General features: G+C 48.3%; 2 long non-coding RNA genes across 2 annotated transcripts; one reads left to right on the forward strand and one right to left on the reverse strand.

Annotated features, from left to right (window-relative positions):
- The first annotated feature begins 11,396 nt into the window (after positions 1-11,396).
- LOC113599445 (uncharacterized) lies at positions 11,397-19,418 on the forward strand. Its single transcript, XR_003420310.2, has 4 exons — positions 11,397-11,743; positions 12,350-12,420; positions 14,935-15,380; positions 17,739-19,418. It is a non-coding gene; the product is annotated as an uncharacterized LOC113599445 (long non-coding RNA).
- LOC113599446 (uncharacterized) lies at positions 14,603-21,678 on the reverse strand. The gene is made up of 3 exons (XR_003420311.2): positions 21,136-21,678; positions 20,657-20,862; positions 14,603-16,252 (listed from the first exon to the last, which is right to left on the reverse strand). It is a non-coding gene; the product is annotated as an uncharacterized LOC113599446 (long non-coding RNA).
- Between the last annotated feature and the right edge of the window lie 2,029 nt (positions 21,679-23,707).

Below are 23,707 nucleotides of genomic sequence, written 5' to 3' on the forward strand. Positions count from 1 at the left end.
CTCACCTAGCGAGCTGCCAAAGTTAGATCGGACGCTGGTCTCCTGTGCCTATTCCGTTGGGCTATGCAGGAGGGCTGATCTGGCAGCGGACGATTCTGCAAGGAAAGGGCAGTCGGCATGACGGGTGTCACCAGCAGCGTGCCATTAAGTGTTCACCAAGCGGCTGTCAGGAGTGAAGAGACAGCTCCGGTCTGTAGCGTTGGCTGATTTCCTTGCTGTGAACGCTCTCACAGTGGCGGATTTCAAGCTGATTTTCTGCCCTGCATCAGCCTGAAGATGGAACGGTCGGCTCCCAGGTGAGCAGACTCCAGCATACCTTCCCGAAAGCCTGCAGACCCAGGGTTCTGGCACCTTCTAGGTCAACTCTTGCCTCTGCCCCACCCCAGCAGGGCCCTGTTACTTCGAAAAACACGTTGCTCATAAGGCTTTATGTTGAGGCAATGTGAGAAGAATGGGACAGGAACTTGGGGGTCTCCTAGCCTGGGTCCCTCTAACAGCAGCCCCGCCCCTTACAACCTGTGCTACCAATTACGCTTCACCAACCTGGGCCTCGGTTGCCTCACCTGGAAAATTGGGATATTGTGAGAAATAAATGAGGTAATACTTGTGAAGCACTTGACATTGGGGCGATATGTATGTTCATACGTTATCACGAATGGCTGCTGCTCTTCTAATACTGTTTGCAAATATCAGAACGCCTAACTCCTCCTATGTGTTATTATCAGGGATGTACAGGTCGCCTGGGACGGAGGTGGGGGAGATTAATAGGAAAGCGCTGAGGCACCTTTCTAGGGTGATGAAAATATTCTTTTTTTTCTTTTTAAGTTTTATTTATTTTCAGTGATCTCTATACCCAACGTGGGGCTCGAACTCGCAACCCTGGGATCAAGAGTGTCATCTTCCAACTGAGCCAGCCAGGCGCCCCGAAAATATTCTTTATCTGGAGAAGGGTGTGGGTTACAGGGCTGTATGCCTTTGTCGGACACATCCGACGGCATACTTACAATCTGAGGACATCATTCTGCAGACATTTAAGTCTGTTAAGAAATGAGGGGCGCCTGGGTGGCTCAGTGGGTTTAGCGTCCGACTCTTGATTTCGGCTCAGGCCACGGTCTCTCGGTTCATGAGATCGAGCCTCGTGTCGGGCTCTGCATTGACAGGGTGGAGCCTGCTTGGGATTCTCTCCTTCTCTCTCTGCTCCTCCTCCTCTCCTGCTCATGCTCTCTCTCTCTCTCTCTCTCTCTCTCAAGATAAATAAATACACTGAGAAAAAATGAAAAAAAAAAAGTGGGGAGAGGGGTGTGGTGATTTATTACAACGGACTTCAGAAAGCATGCAAATTAACACGTGGACGGGAGGCAGAGCTGGGTGAACAGCCTCACTGGGCCAGGCCACCTCTCATCCCTGCCCGGAGTTTGCCCTCATCTCTCTCTCCAGCATGAAGGTATCCAGGCAGCTGCTGATCACAGAGACCAGGAGGGTCCTGGGTTTAGGCAAGGGTGCTGTGCCCAAGCAAGATATACCACCTCACATCTATCAGGTTACTGTTCCAAGACCACACGCTGAGGGACCCAGAAGTCAGCGTTCATTCAAGACTTCCATGGTGCATGGGATACTCAATCCAGGCAGTGTGACTCCACTGAGACACCCTGTAGAGCTGGCTGTTGGATCGAGTTCGTCTGACAGACACGATGATTGACCTGACCATGCCTTTGAAGACTGTTAAGTGATGCCTTCCTGCTTCCTAGGTTCCTACAGCCAGTGCCTTGGATACTGTGCTGATCCAACCCTCCCCAACCCATGGGCGTCTGTGAGCTGACCGAACGCTGTTGCCAAGAGACCAAAGGCTTAGGAAGCCCAAAGGAAACCTATCCTGCAATATTAACAGGAAAAAAAAAAAAAAAAAAAAAAAGGATGTAAGAGACATAGAGACATCGTCCTGATAAGAAACCAACATGATCTGGCCTCATTCATATCCTTTCCTACAAAAAAGCAAACAAAGAAAAGTACCACGAATAAGGTAGAAAGCAGCCGTTACTTCAAGATGAAAATTGGGGGCTGGGGGCGCCTGGGTGGCTTGGTCTGTCAAGCGTCCAACTTCAGCGGCTCAGGTCATGATCTCACAGTTTGTGAGTTTGAGCCCCGCCGTCGGGCTCTCTGCTCTCAGCACAGCCTGCTTTGGATCCTCTGTCCTCCTTTCACTGCCCCTCCCCAACTTGCTTTCTCTGTCTCTCAAAAATAAATAGGGGCGCGTGGGTGGCTCAGTCGGTTAAGCGTCCGACTTCAGCTCAGGTCATGATCTCGCGGTCCGTGAGTTCGAGCCCCGCGTCAGGCTCTGGGCTGACAGCTCGCAGCCTGGGGCCTGCTTCGGATTCTGTGTCTCCCTCTCTCTCTGCCCCTTCCCTGCTCATGCTCTGTCTCTCTCACTCTCAAAAATGAATAAATGTTAAAAATTTTTAAAAATTTTTTAAAATAATAAATAAACATTAAAAAAAAGAAAAATGAGGAATTAGTAAAATGAGCAGAACTTCCTTTTCCTGTCATTCAGAAGACACTTTACCTAAGACCCTAGCAGATATAAATTCATTCTAATAGTGTTCCCATTTCATTTCCACTGATTTTTTTTTTAATTTTTTTTTAACTTTTATTTATTTTTGAGACACAGAGAGACAGAGCATGAACTGGGGAGGAGCAGACAGAGAGGGAGACACAGAATCTGAAACAGGCTCCAGGCTCTGAGCTGTCAGCCCAGAGTCCGACGCGGGGCTCGAACTCCCGGACCGTGAGATCATGACCTGAGCCGAAGTCGGACGCCCAACCGACCAAGCCACCCAGGCGCCCCTCATTTCCACTGATTTTAATCTGGATACCAAAAGATGGGCACAAGAGCTCAATATTTAGTTTTTGTGTGTGTGTGTTTTTAATTTATTGGGAGAGAAAGCGTGAGAGGGGCAGAGGGAGAGAGAGAATCTGAAGCAGGCTCCATGCCAAGCATGGAGCCCAACTCGGGGTTCGATCTCACGACCCTGGGATCGTTACCTGAGCCAAAATAAAAAAAAAGAGTCTGACACTCAACCAACTGAGCCACCCAGGTGCCCCTAAGATTTAGGTTTTGGGGATTTTTTTAGTTTATTTTTTGTTTCTTTTAAGAATGTGGATTTTTTTTTTTAAGTTTATTTCTTTTGAGAGAGAGAGAGCGCGTGAGGGAGGGGAAGAGAGAGAATGGGAGACAGAGAGCCAAGCGGGCTCTGTGCTGACAGCTCAGAGCCTGGAGCCTGCTTCAGATTCTGTGTCTCCCTCCCTCTCTCTCTCTCTCTCTCTCTCTGCCCCTCCCCTGCTCACACTCTGTCTCTCTCTCTCAAACATAAATAAACATTAAAAAAATTTTTTTTAATGTTTCCAATCAAAAGTAATAGAGCAACCCATTGTTACCTCTTTTTTATCTTTCAGAGTAATGTGTTTATAGCATTTCCATGTTTTTCTGGGAAAGTAATAAAAGATTACATAATACTAATTTGGGAAAGTATCTCAACAGGACTTTTTATGTGGACTGATGTCAAAACACCACATTTCTTACTCTAGAATGCAGTTTGTGATGCTCTGTTATGTACAAAATGCAATTCTTAATAAAAAACAACCTGACTTGTGGATCGAATGTTACAGAATATAAATTCACTAGTGCCTTTATAAATAAAAACCTTGTAAACAAGTTGGCTACATGTGCTGAATTTATTTTGTTGGTGAACACATTTCAGTTTGTCTGTTTCAAAAAAATACTCAGGCTTGAGTTTTGGATACTCAACCCGCTATAAAAATCCATCAAATGACATTTTAGAAAACATTATTTTTAAACGGCTCGCTTTTATTTTTCTGTTGAAAGTACATACGTCTGGAGGGCTGTGATTTATGCTCGAAATTGACACCACGATCTGCATGCTTGAATAAACACCAAAGTTGCTTGAATTTTCTCCAGGGGCAAGCTAAATGAGGTCTTGTGTTATCGGAGGTGACTCAGCTTAAGAAATGTGTGCGTCCTGATGGACTTCCCAGCTTTTCTTTCTGCCCCCCAAATACCTTTGATGGGTAACAAACCAAAGTACAATAAAAGGGACAAAAGGCAGCCCGTGGCCCTGTGTACAGCCAGTGTTCTCTGTCATTAGGAAGCAGAAATACAGCAAGCGTGTCTGGAAAAAAATAATCTCTTGGGACACATTGCGGTCATAATTAGTAAACAGGAAAAGCAATAAAAAGACTTCACATGGTTGGGGTCCTAGGTTAAGGAGGTCTTGGAAAGTAACTTAGTTTGCTGCAGAGAGATCTTTGTTCCTGGTGAAAGCAGATGGTACTGGCTAGCTTTCCGGGCCCTCCAGTCTCAGGGGCCCTGGAGTGTCATCGGAGTGGCCATTCTGTAATCATGGTGCCGGATTCCCAAGTGAGGCCAAGGAGTTGCGTGCGTCAGGCACGGGGCCCGGTGCGGGGCAGCATGTCAGAGACAGAGGGGTGACGTGGCTATTTCTAAATGGCCCGTTTCACCTTTACTTCGCTTGGGGCTAAATCCAGATAGCATTCACAAGCTGAATGTCATTACTTGCCTTGGAAAGATCCTTCCAGCTCCTAAGAGTTCAAGGCATTTAGAATACGATGTCGGCCCACGGCTCTTGAAACGTTTTGGCGAGAGAGGTTTTTTCCCCCCACCTAAAATTTTTAAATTCGATATCCACCTTTTCAAAATGGACAAGACTTTTTTAAAAAAACATTTTTAACGTTTATTCATTTTTGAGAGATAAAGAGAGACAGAGCGTGAGCCAGGGAGGGGCAGAGAGAGAGAGGGAGACACAGAATCCGAAACAGGGATTCAAACTCATGGACCGAGATCATGACCTGAGCCGAAGTCGGATGCTTAACCGACTGAGCCACCCAGGCGCCCCATAATGGACAAGACTTTTTTTTTTTATTTTTTTATTTTTATTTTTTTTATTTTTGGGACAGAGAGAGACAGAGCATGAACGGGGGAGGGTCAGAGAGAGAGGGAGACACAGAATCGGAAACAGGCTCCAGGCTCCGAGCCATCAGCCCAGAGCCTGACGCGGGGCTCGAACTCACGGACCGCGAGATCGTGACCTGAGCTGAAGTCGGACGCTTAACCGACTGCGCCACCCAGGCGCCCCTGGACAAGACTTTTAAAAGAAGTACAGTTACCTTTTACATTGAACGTTTTTTTAAGTTTTTATATTGTTACATTTTAATATTCATGTCACATGCTTTTCATAATTGTTGTGACGTGTTAGACTTATTCTTCATCGCCTATGAGAACACAGTCAAATTTCAGGGAAATAAAAAATGAAGATAGTACTAAGGAAGATAGTACTAAGTACTAAGTACTAAAAAATGAAGATAGTACTAAGTCTTCCCAAAAGGAAAACAGAGGAGGGAAAAGAGAGAGAAATGAAGACATTTGGAGGCCAGACTGAGGCCATGTTACAGGCACTCCAGAAGTGGAGAATGGGGCAAATGGCAGAGAGGCAGTACCTGAAGAAGTCAGGGGCGAGGACTTTTCCAGAACACAAGAAAGACATCAGATCTCAGACTGAAAGTACCCAGCTACTGAGCAACTTCAATGAAAATAAGCCATCAGACCGGTAATAGTGGGAATCTCTGAAAGGGTTGGAATTGGCATGACGCTCCAAGCGGATTTCAGTCTTGGCGATAATCCACACATTTTTAATAAGGAGATGGGATTTGTCCCCAGGGACGCCTGGGCGGCTCAGTCGGTCAAGCGTCCGACTCTGGCTCAGGTCACGATCTCACGGTTCGGGTGGTGGGTTCGAGCCCCACAGTGTAGAGCCTGCTTGGGATTCTCTCTCTTTCCCCCTCTCTCTGCCCCTTTCCCCACGCACGCTCTCTTTCAAAATTAAATAAATAAGAGAACCCGACCAGACTTACACGTTGGGTTTCTAAGTGGGAAACCAATCAGTTGGAAAGGCAGGGAGAGGTCTTTCGGGGAACAGCCGCTTGGATCGCCGCCTCCACCCCGGAGATGCCAGTGCTGGGGGCGGAGACAGAGCCGCACGGAAAGGTGCGTCGTGGAAAGTCTCGAAATAGATGGAGACGTCAGTCTCTGGCAGCGGCCGCCGGCGTTCTGACCACGGCGCCAGGTGCTTCACCAGCAGTGGCTGATCTAAATCCCACGCCAGTCCGAGAGCTGGGCCGTCGTGACGTCCCGCTTATGGATAAGGAATCGAAGGCGTAGAAAGAGTAAGGCAGTTGCTTGAGGATGAAGTCATGGGCTGGTAATCACGTTAGCTGACGTTCAGCCAATGCTCTTTACGACGCGGGCACTAAGAACTTGTCGTGGGCATGTGTTCAAGTCACTTAATCCTCACGAAAACCCTATCAGGCCGCCCTAGTTTATCCCCTTCTGCAGAGGAGGAAAACTAAAAAAGCCCAGGTATGTTCCACAGGCCAGTGCTAGAGCTGGGATTTAAACTCCACCGGAACAGAGTTTATGCCCTTACATTTCATACTCTCGTGCCTACGGGGCGAGGAGAGGGAAGAGGTTAGGGAGTGATCTGCGTTTGAAGACGAGTTCAGGATGGCCCAGGGCAGGACACTTCTAAGTAGGCTCCGTGCCTGACGTGGGGCTCCAACTCACGGCCCTGAGATCAAGAGTCACATGCTCCTCCTCCCCCTGCCAGGGACCCCAGGGCAGGACACGTTTGCGTGGGTCCTGGAGGACGCATAGGATCTTTCCGGAAGAAAGGGCATCCTGGCAAAAGACAAAACAGGAGCAGGGCTTGGTGGGGAGAATGGAAGTGTGGGCAGGAGGGAGGTGTCCCTTTGAGGGGAGGGTCTCTGAGGGCCTCTTACGTGCCTTTGATCTCAGGGTGTGAAAACAAGAAGTAAGCCGCCCACTCTGTCCTCAGTTGCTTTCTCTGTTTCACTGAAAACACGCTCACGGTGCCTGGCACCTCGTCAGCCCTGATACACGTCAGTTATAATTATTTGTTGCACAGGTAAGTCTGGTTGCCCTTTACATTTCTGTATTAGGCACAAGACTTTGCTCCCGTGATGGAAACCCAGGTCAGAGAAACGTTTGGTTCTGCTGTTTTCTTTTGGAAGACCTCACATCACCCGGAAAGTTGTAAGGGTCTAGCTTCGACTACTTTCGGGGACGGCCGGATCTCAGGGCTCGGAAACTGCCAAATCTCATCTCTGCTTCTCTCTGCCGGGACTCTAGTCTTTCAAACATCTACTAGGCTCGCGGTGGCCAGCCGCCAAAGAAGCTCCCATCTTTCCCACCCAGCCGGAAATCAGTAATGACTTTCCAGCCCCGGGTTTTCACAGTTTTGGAGGTGGCTCTGATATAACGTGGCCAGGGAGGAAGGAGCGTAGCAGACCGGGGAGTAGCCACTCGACACGCAGGGTGTACGTGGAGGAGAGAGGGACAGAACCCCTTCCCAGAGGAGTGATGTGTCCTTCCGGGCACACAAAGTGACAGTTCACCCCCACTTCCCTCCCTCCCACAAAAAGTACGTCCCCGCACCCACACGGCGTTTTGCAGAGTGAACAGAATCAGTGTCCTTTGTTCAGCACGTCTGAATACCGTCACCGGACTCCCTGTGCGCGCGTGCCTGTGGAAAACTTGTTTTTCTCTCTGGAATCTTTAACATCTTCTCTCTGTCCCTATTGTTCTGAAATTTCCTGCCGATGTAACTTGGCACAGGCCAATTTTCACCTACTTTTCTGGGAACTTAGTGGGCCGCGCTATGGTAACCAATGTTCTTTAGAGTTCTTGAATGTGCTCTTGGAGGATTTCCTCCACTCTGTTTCCTCTGTTCTCTTTGGAACTCCTGGGACTGAGATACTGCACCTCCAAGGCTGGCCCTCTGGTGTTCTGGTGATTTCTCTGTTCTTTTCCATCTCTGTCATTGGGTTCTACCACACCTGTATTCCTAACTCTTTGGCTGTAATTTTCGTTCTGTTCCTAAATTTTTTTTTTTAACATTTATTTATTTTTGAGAGACAGAGCAGGAGCAGGGGAGGGGCAGAGAGAGAGGGAGACACAGACTCCGAAGCAGGCTCCGGGCTCCGAGCCATCAGCCCAGAGCCCGACGCGGGGCTCGAACCCACGAACCGCGAGATGGTGACCTGAGCCGAAGCCGGACGCTTAACCGACTGATCCCCCCAGGCGCCCCAACTGTTTCTAATTTCATTGGTGTTTTCATAATTCGAGTTCCAAGGGCTGTTTCATAGGTCTGTGTATCACTTGACACAGAAAAGAAGGTTGGAACTTGTCAAAGCATCTCCATGTGCAGAACGAGGAAGAAGATTCCTTTCAGATGGTGTGTTTTCATTCACAGTATCAGGTCCAGCTCAAGAGGGTAGTTTCAACCTCACACAGTGAGTAGCTTAAACCAAGATGCAGTCGTGTAATTGACAAAGTGTTGATTTTACTGGCTTGCGTACAGTCAACACTGCATTTTGGACCAAAGGAAACATCATCTTTGGAAGTAATGGAAATGAGAAAGGTGGGTTTGTGAGTTCGAGCCCAGCATCGGACTCTGTGCTGACAGCACGGAGTCTGCTTGGGATTCTCTCTCTCTCTCTCTCTCTCTCTGTCCCTTCCTCACCCTCACCCCCCCCCCCCAAAATTCCTTCTGGGAAACCTGACTCAGGTGATACTTGTCTTATTCTGGGAAAGGCTCTTCCGTGTGAGCTTGTAGACGTTTGCCGATAGATCTGAATGCCTGGCACGTGAGGTTATTGAAAGGATGAATTTAAGGAATAATCCAAGCTGTTACAATCCCTTCTCCTTAGGATCAGACTATCACTTCTGATAGTTCACATCAAAGTACCTGGACTTCCACGAGATACATTTTGTGGCTCAAACAAATACTTCTTGTGAATAATGCTTACTGTTCAGCTCTGTTGAAGGTGGCGACCGTCTTAACAAAAGGTTTTATTCATTCGACCTTTTTCTTAACCCCAAATTTTAAAGAGGACAGGAACACAGTTCAGTGGTACTGTAAGTGTTCATAACCTTAAGGCAGAATTCAACTTTGGGAAGGAGGGATTGAAAGGGAGTGTGAAAGGAAGGAGAGATTGGAAGTTGGTGGTGTGTAAAATGGGGAGGCAGGGGGGACCTCAGGCCTCCTCGCCTCCAACCGAGTTTCAGCAACTCTCGCCCCTCTCGTGTAGACCAGAGCTACCCGGTCCTTCCACGCCCTGAACTTTGGGGTCCGCTGCGGCGAAGTCGGGCTGCGTCTCCGCTCTGCCCTCGCCGGTGTAGATTCGGCTCAATGGGCTTTCTTCTCGTTTTAGTTCGAAGGAACACAGAGTAAGTGTGCGTTCAGTCTGCCCCACTCACCTGGAAGCGGGCAGGATTTCGTCCACCTTTTTTGAACCAGGGATATATCTGAGCCAGGCCCTGTGCTAGCTCCCGGGGATGCAGACGTGGGCAGCAAAGCCCCTGCCCTCAGGGAGCCCGTGGTCCAGCGGTAGACGGACATGCATATAAAGTATTATGAGGCTTGGGGCGCCTGGGTGGCTCAGTCGGTTAGGCGGCCGACTTCGGCTCAGGTCATGATCTCCTGGTCCGTGAGTTCTAGCCCCGCGTCGGGCTCTGGGCTGACCGCTCAGAGCCTGGAGGCTGCTTCATATTCTGTGTCTCCCTCTCTCTGACCCTCCCCTGTTCATGCTCTGTCTCTCCCTGTCTCAAAAATAAATAAACGTTAAAAAAAAAAAAAGTATTACGAGGCTTCAGGCCCCTGAAATGACACATGAACAGGTGTATCGGGAGGGGCTTGTCTTTCAGCTGGTCCTGAATGGAAACCCCTTTCAACCAGCTTACACAGATGGAGCGGGAGTGGGGTTTTTATTTATTTATTTTTCAACGTTTTTTTATTTTTGAGACAGAGAGAGACAGAGCATGAACAGGGGAGGGGCAGAGAGAGAGGGAGACACAGAATCTGAAACAGGCTCCAGGCTCTGAGCGGTCAGCAGAGAGCCCGACGCGGGGCTCGAACCCACAGAGGGAGTGGGGTTTTTAAAGAATGATATGAGTGCAGGGGTGCCTGGGTGGCTCAGCTCAGGTCATGATCTCACGGTTTGTGGGTTCAAGCCCCGTATCCAGCTCACTGCTGTCAGCGCGGAGCCCGCTTCGGATCCTCTGTCCCCCTCTCTCTTTGCACCCTCCCCTACTTGTGCTCTCTCTCTCTCTCAAAAATAAACATTAAAAAAAAAATCCCCAGGGGCGCCTGGGTGGCTCAGTTGGATAAGCGTCTGACTTGGGCTCAGTCGACCCCAATGATCTCGCAGTTGGTGAGTTCGAGTCCCGCGTCAGGCTCTGTGCTGACAGCTCGGAGCCTGGAGCCTGCTTGGGATTCTGTGTCTCCCTCTCTCTCTGTTCCTCCCCCACTTGCTCTCTCTCTCTCTCTCAAAAATAAATAAAGATAAAGAAATTCATTAAAAAAATTTTTTTAAAGTAAAATATATGTTAAAAAAAATCCCCGTCTTTGTAAAACCCTCGCTGGACAGCTTAATTAACATTTCAGGACTTGCCCTCTCTTGCCCCTACACTTCTGCCCCACTTCTTAGCCTGCTTTCTTTTCCCTTCTCAGCTCCTATCACCATTTATTATTTTCCTTGTTGATATGACGTACTGTCTGTTCCCTACTAAAACGCACCCTCAAGAGAGCAGGGATTTTTCCTTTCGTGTTTCACGGCGTGTCCTGAGCACACGGAATAGTGCCTGACTTAGTGAATATTTATTCACTTAATTTCAAAAATCAATTTCTTTTTAAGTCATCTCTACGCCCAGTGTGGGACTTGAACTCACGACCCCGAGATCCAGAGTTGCATGCTCTTCTGACCAAGCCGGCCGGGCACCCTGATCAGTGAATATTTACTGAGTGAATGAGAGTCTGGTCTAGCTTCCCTCTGTAGCCTGCCTTCTCCTCCTCCTCCTCCTTCTTGCTTTCCTCAGCATCTGACGGTAAATTGCCGGGTCAGTTCTGGAGCTCTGCAATAAATTCCAAATTCTCGGCCCAAGGACTCTGAGTGACCCAGTTTGAGACAGGTTTCGAGCTCAAGACTCATCAGCTATGGCCTCTGGGGAGGAACCATATGTATAACACGCTTCTCTGTGGTAGGGGTCAGTTCTCAGAGGATCAGAGCTGGACAGATGGCCCCAAATGGCTCTGTGGATGTGAAGAAGCAAGCTAAAATTTATCTAGAAAGTGGTAGCTGCCATCTCAATTTTCTTAAACCCAAAACAAAACAAAACAAAACAAAAAAGCCCTTTGTATTTTATATATATATATATATATATATATATATATATATATATATATATATAACAAAAAAAGACAAGAGACAAGAGTCAGGGCTGCCTCACGGAGACGGAAACAGAGAGAAGCCGTCTGGCGGCTTTTCCCTTCTTCCTTCCACTCACTCAACAACCACTGAGCGTCCTTGCTTGGAGCTGTGCCGGTCCCTCGCGAGGTGAGCGAACAAGACAGAAGGGAGGCCTCCCTCCTGGAGCTTGCACTCCAGTCAGGGAGAAAAAAAATGAATAATTAACTCATTAATTAGCAGCACGATTACCAATGCGAATTAATGACAAGACGACTTAATTTTTTACAAGGACTCCAAAGGCAAAATACAGGGTATTATAAAGACGAAGGGCATGAGATGTCACCCAGCCTGGGGCCTCAGGGAAGCCTTTTCTGCTGGGACCTCAAAGGTAAGTAGGAGTTAGCTAGGCAAAGGGGAGAATATTCTAGAAAGAAGAAATGGGCCGTGCAAAGGCCCTGAGGCACATTCAAGTAAACAAGGGGAGTCCAGCGAGGCTGGAGGGGTGTGAAGAGGGTGAGAGGAGGCAGAAGTGGTGGGCGGGGCCTCCAGGAGCAGTGGGGAGCATTACTTCGAAGGCCCCTAAACTGGGGAGCTGCTTTAAGTCACAGGCAGTTTAGGAAGGTCACCCTGGAGCCTGGGCTAAATGTGCTGACACGGAAAAATATTCAAGACAGATTCTTAAAGAAGAAAGGCAGTTGGCCAAGTGAAACACACAAAGCTATCCCAGCAGACAAAACACGCGTCTGAGTGAAAACATACAGTTGAAGGTCTGAAAGGCCACACCCCTCATCAAGAGCAGAATTTGCCTCCTCAGGGTGCCACCGACTTGGGACTTGGGACATTTAACATTGCTTTGGGCTCAGTTTTACTTGAATTTTTACAGCAAGAGTAAATGTCTGTAGGATGTATTTACTTAAACAAAAAGATAGATGTCGTTTTCATGAAAGCAAATAAACAAATATGTTGGGTTTGTTTTTTGTTTTTTTCCTTCCAGAAGCAGACCCCAAGATGAAGCTTCTTGTGCAGGTGATTTATTAAGAAAGGACCCCCAAGAGAAAGAAACCGGTAAGGGAAACAGGACAGGGCCAGGGAAGAGGGCAAACAGGGATGTGATTTCAGACAAAATCCTGAAGGGGGCGGGGGTAACATCTGCTTGATCCCCCTGGGCATTGGGGGTTCTAGAGGGGAGGTCACGGTCTCTGCCGCTGTCCTGCCCCGAAGCATTGGAGTGGGGCTTTCCTTTCGGCTCTGATCCCTCACGGGCTAAAGCACACGGGGGTAGGGAATGGGGCCAGGCCAGGAACTTAAACTCTCCAGTTTTTCCAGCTCCCCCCAGGACAAAGTGGCTGCAGAAGCAGAGTCCAGGCTTCTGTAGACGGCTCCCCCCACCCCCGGGGTGGGGGTGGGGGGGTGAGCACTGGAAACTGAATCACCGGCATGCAAACAGGGGAGGTGCACATAGAAATGGTAAAAGGGATCCAAGGGAATCTGGGCTAAGCATAAGTGTCCACTAGGATATTAATTAAAAAAAATAAATTAATGGTGGGGGCGCCTGGGTGGCTCGGTAGGTTAAGCCTCCAACTTCGCCTCAGGTCACGATCTCATGGTTTGTGAGTTTGAGCCCCGCATTGGGCTCTCTGTTGTCAGCGCAGAACCCGCTTCAGGTTCCATGTCCCCCTCTCTCTCTGCCCCTCCCCCGCACATGCACCAGTTGGTACAAAAGAATGTACCCTGTCCCTAGCCATTTTTGCTTTGCCTCAGGAGAACTAGGTTACCAGAGATACTCTGTGCCTATACAAGCATACATTTATATTTATACTTATATTTATATATTTTCTACTCTTTTTTTTTAGTTATATTGGGAGAGAGAGTGGGGGAGGGGCAGAGAGAGAGGGAGAGAGAGAATCTCAAGCAGGCTCTGCATTGTCAGCACGGAGCCCAACATGGGGCTCGGACTCAAACCGGGAGATCATGACCTGAGCTGAAATCAAGAGTCGGCGCTTAACTGACTGAGCCACCTAGGCGCCCCTCTATTTCCTACCCAGTTTAAAAAACAAAACAAACTAATAGAACAATGTATGTTGACTAACTGGAATTAAAATAAAAACTTAAAAACAGGATTCTCTGTCTCCTCTCTCTGTCGCTTCCTTGCTGGTGCTTTCTCTCTCAAAATAAATAAACAGACATTTAAAATAAAATAAAAATGTAAGGGCATTTGGGTGGCTCAGTTGGTTAAGCATCTGACTCTGCTTGGGTCATGATCCCATGGTTCATGGGTTTGAGCCCCACGTCGGGCTCTGTGCTGATAGCTCAGAGCCTGGAGTCTGCTTTGGATTCTGTGTCTCCTTCTCTCCCTGCCCCTTCCCCCACTCATTCCCTCTCTCTCTCTCTCTCTCTCTCAAAAATGATATTTATTCCAAAGCAGGCTCCAGGCTCTGAGCTGTAACACAGAGCTGGACGCAGGGCTCAAACTCACCAACCACAAGATCATGACCTGAGCGGAAGTCAGATGCTTAACTGACTGAGCCACCCAGGTGTCCCTTAAGACTTTAATGTAAGTAATCTCTACACCCAACATGGGCTTAAACCTACAACCCCAAGGTCAAGAGTCCCCTGCCAGCCAGCTGGCTGAGGCTGCCCGCTGCCCCTACGCAGTTAAAATTTTTAAATAGATATTAGCCAATAGTCTTCTACAGGCCTGGTCCTAAGTTACGCACCCACCAAAAATTATGAAAATCCTGACAATTTATTTAACCCAGATAAGGGCATCTTCTGTAGAAGTCTCTTACCTCTCTCTGGTGCTTCTGTCTTCCTGGGCATTGAAACAAAAAGCAGATTAGAATTTATGAAAAGGAAAAGAAAGAATTTTAGGTATAAGATGATTCACTGGAAGTAACACGTGTGTTTTTATTCTTTTTTTTTTTTAATTTTAGGGAGAAGGAGAGCATGAGTGGGGGAGAGGGGCAGAGGGAGACAGATTGAGAGAGAGAGAGAGAGAGAGAGAGAGAGAGAATGAATCCCAAGCAGGCTCCACGCTCAGTGCAGAGACTGACACGGGGTTCGATCCCAGGACCCGGGGATCATGACCTAAACCAAAATCAAGAGTTGGAACGTTCGACCGACGGAGCCACCCAGGCGCCCCAGCATGTTTGTTTTCAAAAAGCAGCCACTGCAGTATGGTGAGCAGGTAGAGAGAGGCACCGGAGCTGGGGAGACGCTGGGAAGTGTCTTACATTTCTCCCCGATCATTTCACAACCCCTTTTTATTTGACCGAGCTTGAACGGAGCTCAGTTTCAGTTTCTTGCAAACAAATAGCCTTCACCAGGTCCCTGCCAAAGACCTTGTGATCCCTGGATGGGACAGCTCTCTGACATTGGCCTTCTTTGGACACGCCATCTAATCACAGTATCAATTCCAAGACAGAAAGAGAAGGGAGCTATTTGTAGCTCAGCACCCACCAGGCCTTCGACATCTCTTATGTAAATTGGTCCCTGGTGGCGGCCTTAGTCCCCACCTCCCACATCCATTCCACACCCAGATGATGTATCCAAGCTAATCATGATGATTCCATCCCTTAGACAGCGATGGCTCAAGATTGGTCAGGAGACCCAATTCTGCCCAATGGGACCTGGGCGGGCTCTGCCGGAGAGCTTCGGGGACATGTCTTCTCCTAAGAGACGGTCACAGAATGGTACGGACTCTCCTCTTTCCCTCAACACGGTGGTGCTTGGGTGTGAGCCCTCAGAACTGCAGCTCTTTCAACCGACCTGAGGATAAGAACCAACACTGAGATCGCCAAAGCGGAGAGGTGGCCTGAACCCGCGTCCTGCGTGGCATTGTGGAGTCATCATCAGCCAGCCCAGAAGCTCTCCCTACCCCTACACCGTCTGTGATGTGAGATGATAAACATCCTTTTCGCTTAAGCCAGTTTGAGTTGGGATTCCTGTTCTGTGCTACAGAATGCATTGTGACCGATTGGTGCTGGTGCCATCAACTGCCCCTCCTTGTTCCACGGTCTTCACAGGTACGTTGCTGAATTTGGATCAATGTGTGAAACACATTTACTATGCTCTCCCTGGGCATACATGCTGTTATGATGATGTCCAGCAGACAGATGGCTGAGAGGTGTAACGCCCCCAGCTGATGCCCCGGAGAGACTGTGTCTTGACTGTAACATGCAAGACCCTGGCCTTCTGAGTATGAAAGGACATGGTGAAGGCAGGAAACTGTTCTCAAACAGAGAAGGCCCTTGACCCAGCCTGATACTTACAAGCACTTTGAGCACATCATGTGATGTCAAAATTCTGTGGCCATCTTGCACTGTGATTATGTCTTTTAATCCTTTCAAGGTTGCTACCCAGAATTTCAGGAATGAATCACTACATTACAATGCTGCGAGCTAACAACGGAGGTTCAAAGAGCTCAGTGTCAGACCTTGGGCTTGAACTCAGACCTGTCTGCCTCCAAAATCTGGCCTCTTTTCAGCTGGAGGTGCCAATTCTCCGGTTGAACAACATAAAATAATGATAGAATGGTCAGAGTTTTCTAAAGTAGACTGGTTGTACTGGTCTGCCCAGAACTCCTTCCTTATTCTTTTGGGGGAGAAAATCCTCCCTTATTTTCATTTTTATTTTTTATAAGGAACTGTTCTTTGTGGTTTGACCAATACTAATTCTAGCCTACCTGTTCTTGGTGACAGGGGTGGGCATGGCCATGTCCTGCCCAACAGGGTATCCTATTTGCCTAATCTCAGTGACTGGATCAGAGAAAGAACAGATACTTTCTCTGAGTCAAATAGAGTCCGCCTGAGATATTTTTCCCCCCAGAGCTTTTGGAGAAAATTATCTTTCTTCCTAAAATTGTAAGCGAAGTCTTGGACTGTTGGAGGCCATCATCCTTCTCACACAGAGCACCTGTGAAACAAGAGAAATGGAAGACGTGATCTGAGATCCTGGATCCACGATACCTGAAGTCAGTAGTGTTATATTTTGAGTTGCCTAATCTTTTTCTTCTGCTTCTTTGATCTAGGCTTCTGTCTCTTTTAAGAGAATCAGTCCTATCATACTTCACAGCCTCCCATACTGACACACGTGCTCTTTGCATCTCTCACATCCATGCAGAACTCAGGGTCGATACTAAACTTGCTTGAGAACTTTAAGATCCCCCTCATTTTACACAAGTACGGTGTAAACAGGTGAGTGGGATTCTGACTCCTCGAGGGTTCCTTTGGAGCACAAGATCACACACCAGACCATGAAAATAAAAGACCTTTGGTTTTCCTTTAAGGTAGAGCAAAAGGAACCGAGTGCCAGTCAGAAAGATGATCTAAGACTGGGGTGGATGGGGCGGGGGGGGAGTTTACAATCAATGGCCTGTAGGGTTAGTTGCACAGGTTTTGGGGTTAGTGACTTGGTCTGGATCCTATCTCTATCATGTAATCTCCGTGTGGTCCCGGGCAACTCACTTTCCCTGTCTAAGCCTCAGTTTTCCCAACTGCAAAATTGGCTAATAGTGGCAATCCTAAAATCTGTTCTGAGGATTAATAAAATAATACACATAATCCCAAATCAAACTACTTTAATCATAAAAAAAGAATTTCTTGGCTCATATATACCTGAAAAGTCCAGGAGGAACAGCTTCAGGCCTAGCTGGATCTGATGGCTCAAATATTGTCATCAGAAACAATTTTGTAGCTCTGCTTTCTTTTGCTCTGGCTCCATTCCCAAACAAGCCATGCTAAATCGCTCTACTTTTTTTTTTTCCTTAATGTTTAATTTAATTAATTTATTTATGTATTTATTTTGAGAAAGCATGAGCGGGAGAGGGGCAGAGAGAGAGGGGCAGTGGATCTGAAGAGGGCTCTGTGCTGACAGCACTGAGCCCAATGTGGGGCTTGAACTCACAAACCGTGAGATCGTGACCTGAGCTGAAGTTGGACGTTCAAATGACTGAGTCACCCAGGTGCCCCTAAATCACGCTACTTTTCACCACCGCTATGACCCTAGTCCAAAACAGCACGGTTTCTAGCTTGATGATGGCAACAGCCTCCTAACTGGTCTCCCTTCTTCCCACACCCCTGCCTCTCACTCCAAGCCTCATCTCCACAGAATGATCTTTTAAAAATGCGACGCCTGTGACTCCTCTGCTCGAAACCTTCTACTAGCTTCTCCGAATAAGATCCAAACCCCCCTCCGTGGCCTGCCTGGCCCCTCAAACTCCACCCGCTGTCTGACTCCCTGAAGGTTCTTGCTCTTTCACTCCATTGCACTGGGCTTCTCGTTTTTCCTCAGGCTGGGGGTGTTCCTCTGCCAGGACCTCACCCCTACGCCTTGCTGCCTAACTTCATTGGTAATTCAACTCCCTTGATCTCCTCTCTCCTAAGGTCTCCACCCCCAGGATTCCAAGTCCAGTAGAAGGAAGAGCGCCTGCTTGCCCACCAGTGGGAACCCAAGTCCAGGGCTGGCTTTCATTGGCCAAAGAGCACATCCCTCAACCGATCACTGTGGCCAAAGGGGTGAGATTCTCCGATTGGTTAGGCTCAAGTCACATGCCCACCTGGAGCTCAAGGAAGTGTGGGCTGAGCGGACAAAGACAGTTCCCCTGAGAAAAATTGAGGTCCTGTTACCAGAAGGGTGAAATAATGCTGGGCAGCAAAAATAACACGTGTATTTTTCGGTTTGCTCAGAGCCTGACATGTAAGAAATGTTGGGGGGAAAAAAGAAAGAAAAGAAAAAACCGAGTTGCACTGCCTGCAAGAACACCCAGGGGTCCCCTTCATCAACATTCACTCATTTAACAAAATTTTATTGATATCACTTAATTCCAGAGTCCAAAAGGACTCTGCTACTCTCTTGATTTAAAATGATAATGTAAGGGTGCCTGGGTGCCTCAGTCAGTTGGGGGTCTGACTCTTGATTTTGGCTCAGGTCATGATCCCAGGGTCGTGGGATTGAGTCCCACGTCGGGTCCCCACTGAGTGTGGAGCCTGCTTAAGACTCTCTCTCTCCCTCTACCCCTCTCCCCTGCTCATGCTCTCTCTCTCACTCTCTCTAAAATAAAAAGAAAATTAAAAATGGGGGGCCCCTGGGTGGCTCAGTCAGTTGAACATCCAACTTTGGTTCAGGTCATGATCTCACCGTTCATGGGTTTGAGCCCCACATGGGGCTCTGTGCTCTCAGTGCAGAGCCCGCTTCGAATCCTCTGTCCCCCTCTCTCTCTGCACCTCCCCTGCTCACGCTCTCTCTCTCTCTCTCCCAAAAATAAACATTAAACAAAAATTAAATGGCATAATGTAATAGGTGATACGTCTTTTCTAGAACAGTGCCTGCCATTCATTCAACAATATTGATTGGGCTTTGATTTAGCATCGGAGAAGAGCTCAGCTCACAACTGTGAATACCATAGGTGACCCCTCTCCTCCTGGGGCTTGTACATTCTAGTAGAAAGGAGACAGTCAAAAAGAACAGTTTGAATGGAGACCAAAGCCACTCATAAGGCTGATACCTTAGGGTGAAAAATCGAGTGAAGTGGGCCTCTTCTTTACTGAATAGCCTTTTGTACCTTTGGAATTGTATACTTTTATTAATAATTTAAAACAACATTGATTCATTATCTTTAGAAGTAATGCCATAGAGATACACTGCATCCATTAAGTGGGTAAAGTAAAAAGTCTGGCAACGCCAAATGACCCGGAGGATGTGGAACAACCGAACCTCTCATGCACTGACGGTGAGGATGTAAAATGCTACAACCACTTTAGAGGACTATTTGGCAGTTCTTACAAGAGTAAATCTACAACTACCCTATGATCCAGCAATTTCACTTTTTTTTTAAATTATTTTAATGTTTGTTTTTTTTGAGAGACAGATCACAAGCAGGGGAGGGGCAGAGAGGGAAGGAGACACAGAATCCGAAGCAGGCTCCAGGCTCCTAGCTGTCAGCACAGAGCCTGATGTAGGGCTCAAACCCACGAACCGTAAGATCATGATCCGAGCTGAAGTCAGGTGCATAACCAACTGAGCCACCCAGGTGCCCCTATTTTATTTTATTTTATTTTATTTTATTTTATATTTTATTTATTTTTATTTTTGAGAGAGAGAGAGAGAGAGACAGAGTGAGAGCAGGGGAGGGTCAGAGAGAGAGGGAGACACAGAATCTGAAGCAGGCTCCAGGCTCTGACCTGTCAGCACAGAGCTCGATGTGGGGCTCGAACTCACGAACTGTGAGATCATGACCTGAGCTGAAGTCAGATGCTTAACTGACTGAGCCACCCAGGCGCCCCTATTTTATTTTATTTTTTAATGTTTATTTATTTTTGAGAGAGAGAGACAGAGTGCAAGAGGGGAAGGGGCAGAGAGAGAGGGAGACACAGAATGTGAAGCAGGCTCCAGGCTCTGAGCTGTCAGCACAGAGCCCGACGCAGGACTCGAACCCACCGACCACAAGATGGTGACCTGAGCTCAACCTAGTAGGACGCTCAACCTACAGAGCCCCCCAGGCACCCCCAGCAATTCCTTCCACTCTTTTATCCAAGATAAATAAGACCTCAGGTCCACAAAAAGATTTGTGTAAGAATATTGATAGGGGCACCTGGGTGGCTCAGTCAGTTGAGCCCCTGACTCTTGGTTTCAGCTCAGGTCATGATCTCACAGTTTTGTGAGTTCGAGCCTCCAGTCGGGTTCTGTCCTGGCAGCACAGAGCCTGCTTGGGATTCTCTCTCTCTTCCTCTCCCCTGCTCACACTGTCTCTGTCTCTCTCAAAATAAATAAGTAAACTTAAAAAAATAATAATATTGGGGTGCCTGGATGGCTCAGTTGGTTGAGCGTCTGACTTTGGCTCAGGTCATGATCTTGCCGTCTGTGGGTTCCAGCTCTGCGTCAGGCTCTGTGCTGACAGTTCAGAGCCTACATCCTGCTTTGGATTCTGTATCTCTCTCTCTGCCCCTCCCCACTCACACTTTGTCTCTCTCTCTCTCTCTCAAAATAATAAGTACACATTTAAAAAATTAAAAAAATAATAATATTGATAGTTGATATAACCCTAAGCTGAAGACAATATAAATGTCCATCAACAGAAAAATAGTTAAACAAGTTATATTATAGTTATACAATGAACTACTCATCAGTTTCAATTTTTAAAAATTACTAACACATACAACAATATGGATGACTCTCAAAAAAAGAAGAAAAAGTGATATGGGTGAATCTCGAGAAGATTATGCTGAGTGAAAGAAGCTAGACTCAAAAAAACATATTGTATGCTTTAATTTATATTGTTCTAGATAGAACAGGCAAAACTTACCTGTTGTCAGAGAAGGGAGTCCAGTGGTTGCCTGGGGTGGGGTGTGTGGGATTCACTGGGTAGGAACTCTTAGAACTTTCTCTGGGGCTGGAGATGTTCTGTCTTGATAGAGATGTGGGTTACAGGGGTGTTTTCATTTCTGGGAACTCGTGAAACTGCACGTGTAAGTTCTGTCTGTGCATTTCATCGAATGTAAACGATAACTCCTTAAAAAAAAAAGTATTTGAATAGGGAAGTTACCGTATACTAGGGAAATGTACAACAGGGTAACTCCTGGGGGGTATGGGGGTGTGGGCGAACTGGGGGTAGGGTAGAGATCAGGGAAGGTCTGCACCAGAAAGTGAGATTTCAAAGCCCCTAGGGGGACGTCAAACTGTCCCGATGAAGCAGGATAAGGGAGGGGCGACCTCAACACAGAAATGTTAGCGTTTGATCTGTGGAGACCTTCCAAAAACAAGTATCTAACGTTCATTTTGTACCTGCCGCTTTATATTGGTGTTTTCGCACTTAATCTCATAGTGACCCTTCCACATCAGCATTTTGGCTCCCACTTTACAAGTGAGGAAACTGAGATTCAGGGAGGGGGTCGTCGAAGGGCTTCCTGAAGACCAACAACCAGGACGTGGTGTCAGGGCTGCTTCCTCGGTGTCAGTTTCCCTGAAACATAACCTGAAACAGTAACCACAGACGCTCCAGGTCGGGAGGACTGGAGCAAAGGAATGTCCTAGGGAACAAAAGAAGGGCTGGGCTGGCGCGCTCGCACCTCCCACCTCCCCAGGCGCCGGCTCCCAGGTCTCCAGAGAAAGCGGGGTGGGGGCGGGAGCGCGGAAGGCTGGCTCCACTCCGCTGAGTCAGCGGCTCCCGAGACCCAGGCTGGCGGCTCTGGAACAAAGGGAGTCCGCGTGGGGCTGGTGGGGGGTTGGGGGGCCAGGGCTGGGGAGAAGGAGCCGGGCCGGAGCCGGGGGAGAGGGGCGGGGAGCGGCGGGGCCCACGCAGACTGGGGCGGGGCGTGCCCCTGAGAGTAGGGGGGGAGAGGCGGGGCCCATGCAGAGTAGGGCGGGGCCTGCGCCTAAGAGTAGGGGCGGAGAGGCGGGGCCCATGCAGAGTGGGGCGGAGCCTGATTCTGAGAGTGGGGCGGAGGGGCGGGGCCCATGCAGAGTAGGGCGGGGCCTGATTCTGAGAGTGGGGGCGGAGGGGCGGGGCCCGGGGGAGTGGGGCGGGGCCCGGGGGAGTGGGGCGGGGCCCGGGGGAGTGGGGCGGGGCCCGAGCTCGCAGGGGCGGGGAGCCGCGGGGTCCCGCAGGGTCCCCTTACCGCAGGAACGCGGCCGCTGGAGAGAGCCGAGCGGTGGGGAACGGGCCAAGGGGCGCCGGATGGGCTCCCCGAACCTGCGCGCCGCCCGCTCCGCAGCCCCGCCCGTCCCCAGTGTGCTCAGGCCCGAGGCTCCACCGCTAGGGGCTGGGTCCTGGACTGAGTCCTTCTCCTGCGTGGTCCTGTTTCCTCTTCTGTGAATTGACGATGACAGGTCTTGTTTTGCCGGGTGTTGGGAGAGTGGGTTGCGAGAACGGAAGTGAGGAGGAGGGCTTGCTGTCATCTCCTTAACAGACGTCTATTTTGTACTTGCTAGGAAGAACTGTCTTAATAACTGTACTAACACTTCACTCACACATTTCCATTTATTGCACGAAACAATCCATAAACTAGGTAATATTATCACCCCCATTTTACAGCTGAGAAAAATGAAGCTCACACGCGCTTATGTGGCATGCCCACATGAAGACAAGTAAGTGGCAAGCAGCAGGACTTAAACCTTGGGTCTCACTTCACGTTTTTGGAGTCTTTCTCACCCTAAGGTTCATGCTCTTAACTAGCATTCATTCGTTCATTCATTCATTCATTCAAAGATATTTATTGATCACCTCTGTGCTAGGTCATGTGTTGGGTGTAAGAATACAGGGAACAAGTGACAGTCCCTACAGAAATGAAGATTACAGTATAGTTGGAAGACAGTGAGCAAGTAATGACAACAATAATTACTCAGTTAAAATTGCAGTATGTAATTGCATTTTGGTGGGAAAGTAAGGGAACTACAAGAACAGTGTTTCCTCAACAATGAGTGCCTATCATGTGCCAGGTTCTATCCTAAACCCTTTATGATTTGACTTGGGTTTCCCGCCCACTTAAGATCTTGACCAGACTCCTTTCAACATTGTATTAACCAGATTTCTAGCAGTTGCAAATGACAGAAACCTACCACAAGCTAAAGCAAAGAAGGAGGTGAGGGGGAGGAGAATTCCTGGCACACTCTAGAAGTACAGGAGTTTTGGGTATGGCTGGATCCTAAGGGCTCAAGAGAAGTTTCCAGGGCCCCCTCTCTCTCAGCATCCCTCAATTCTTCTTTCCATGCAGCCAGGCAAGATGGCTACCAAGAGCTCTAGGCTTTCATTGACTATAGCTCTCAGTCCTCAAAGAGAAAGCATACTTTCCACTGGGGCTTCAGCATAGAAAAGCAGTCTTGGGACTGTTTCCCCCAAATTCCCTGAGGTCGTCCTCAACCCGTGCACAAGCTGAATCCCAAAGCCAAGTCTGTCCGAAGTCCTCCCTATCTGCTAAGATTATAGCATATTTGCTGAGCTTTTCATGTGCTAGGTATAGGCATATTTGCTCAGCATATTTGCTGAGCTTTTCATGTGCTAGGTAAAACCATCTGGTGAGCAGAGCAGACCCCAGTCTTGCCCTCACGGGAACTTACTGTCTGGGTGGAAAAGAGCATGGTATGTTCAAGGACTTGAAGGAAGGTCAGCAGGGTGCGTGCAGACAAGAACTAGCATGAGATGAGGCTGAAGAGGTAGTCACAGTCTGGTGGATTTTCCCCAAGTTCAGTCTGAGAAAAGGGGGTGTGCACAGAGGCTAATCAGGACCATGCTACGATGTTTCGGGGGGTCAATTAAATGAGGTGATGTGTGAAAGGGATTCTGTGTCTCCCTCTCTCTCGGCCCCTCCCTGTTCACACTCTGTCTCTCAAAAATAAATAAATATAAAAAAATGTTTTT

Source organism: Acinonyx jubatus, chromosome C1 (genome assembly GCF_027475565.1).
Source record: "Acinonyx jubatus isolate Ajub_Pintada_27869175 chromosome C1, VMU_Ajub_asm_v1.0, whole genome shotgun sequence".
NCBI lineage: Eukaryota > Metazoa > Chordata > Mammalia > Carnivora > Felidae > Acinonyx > Acinonyx jubatus.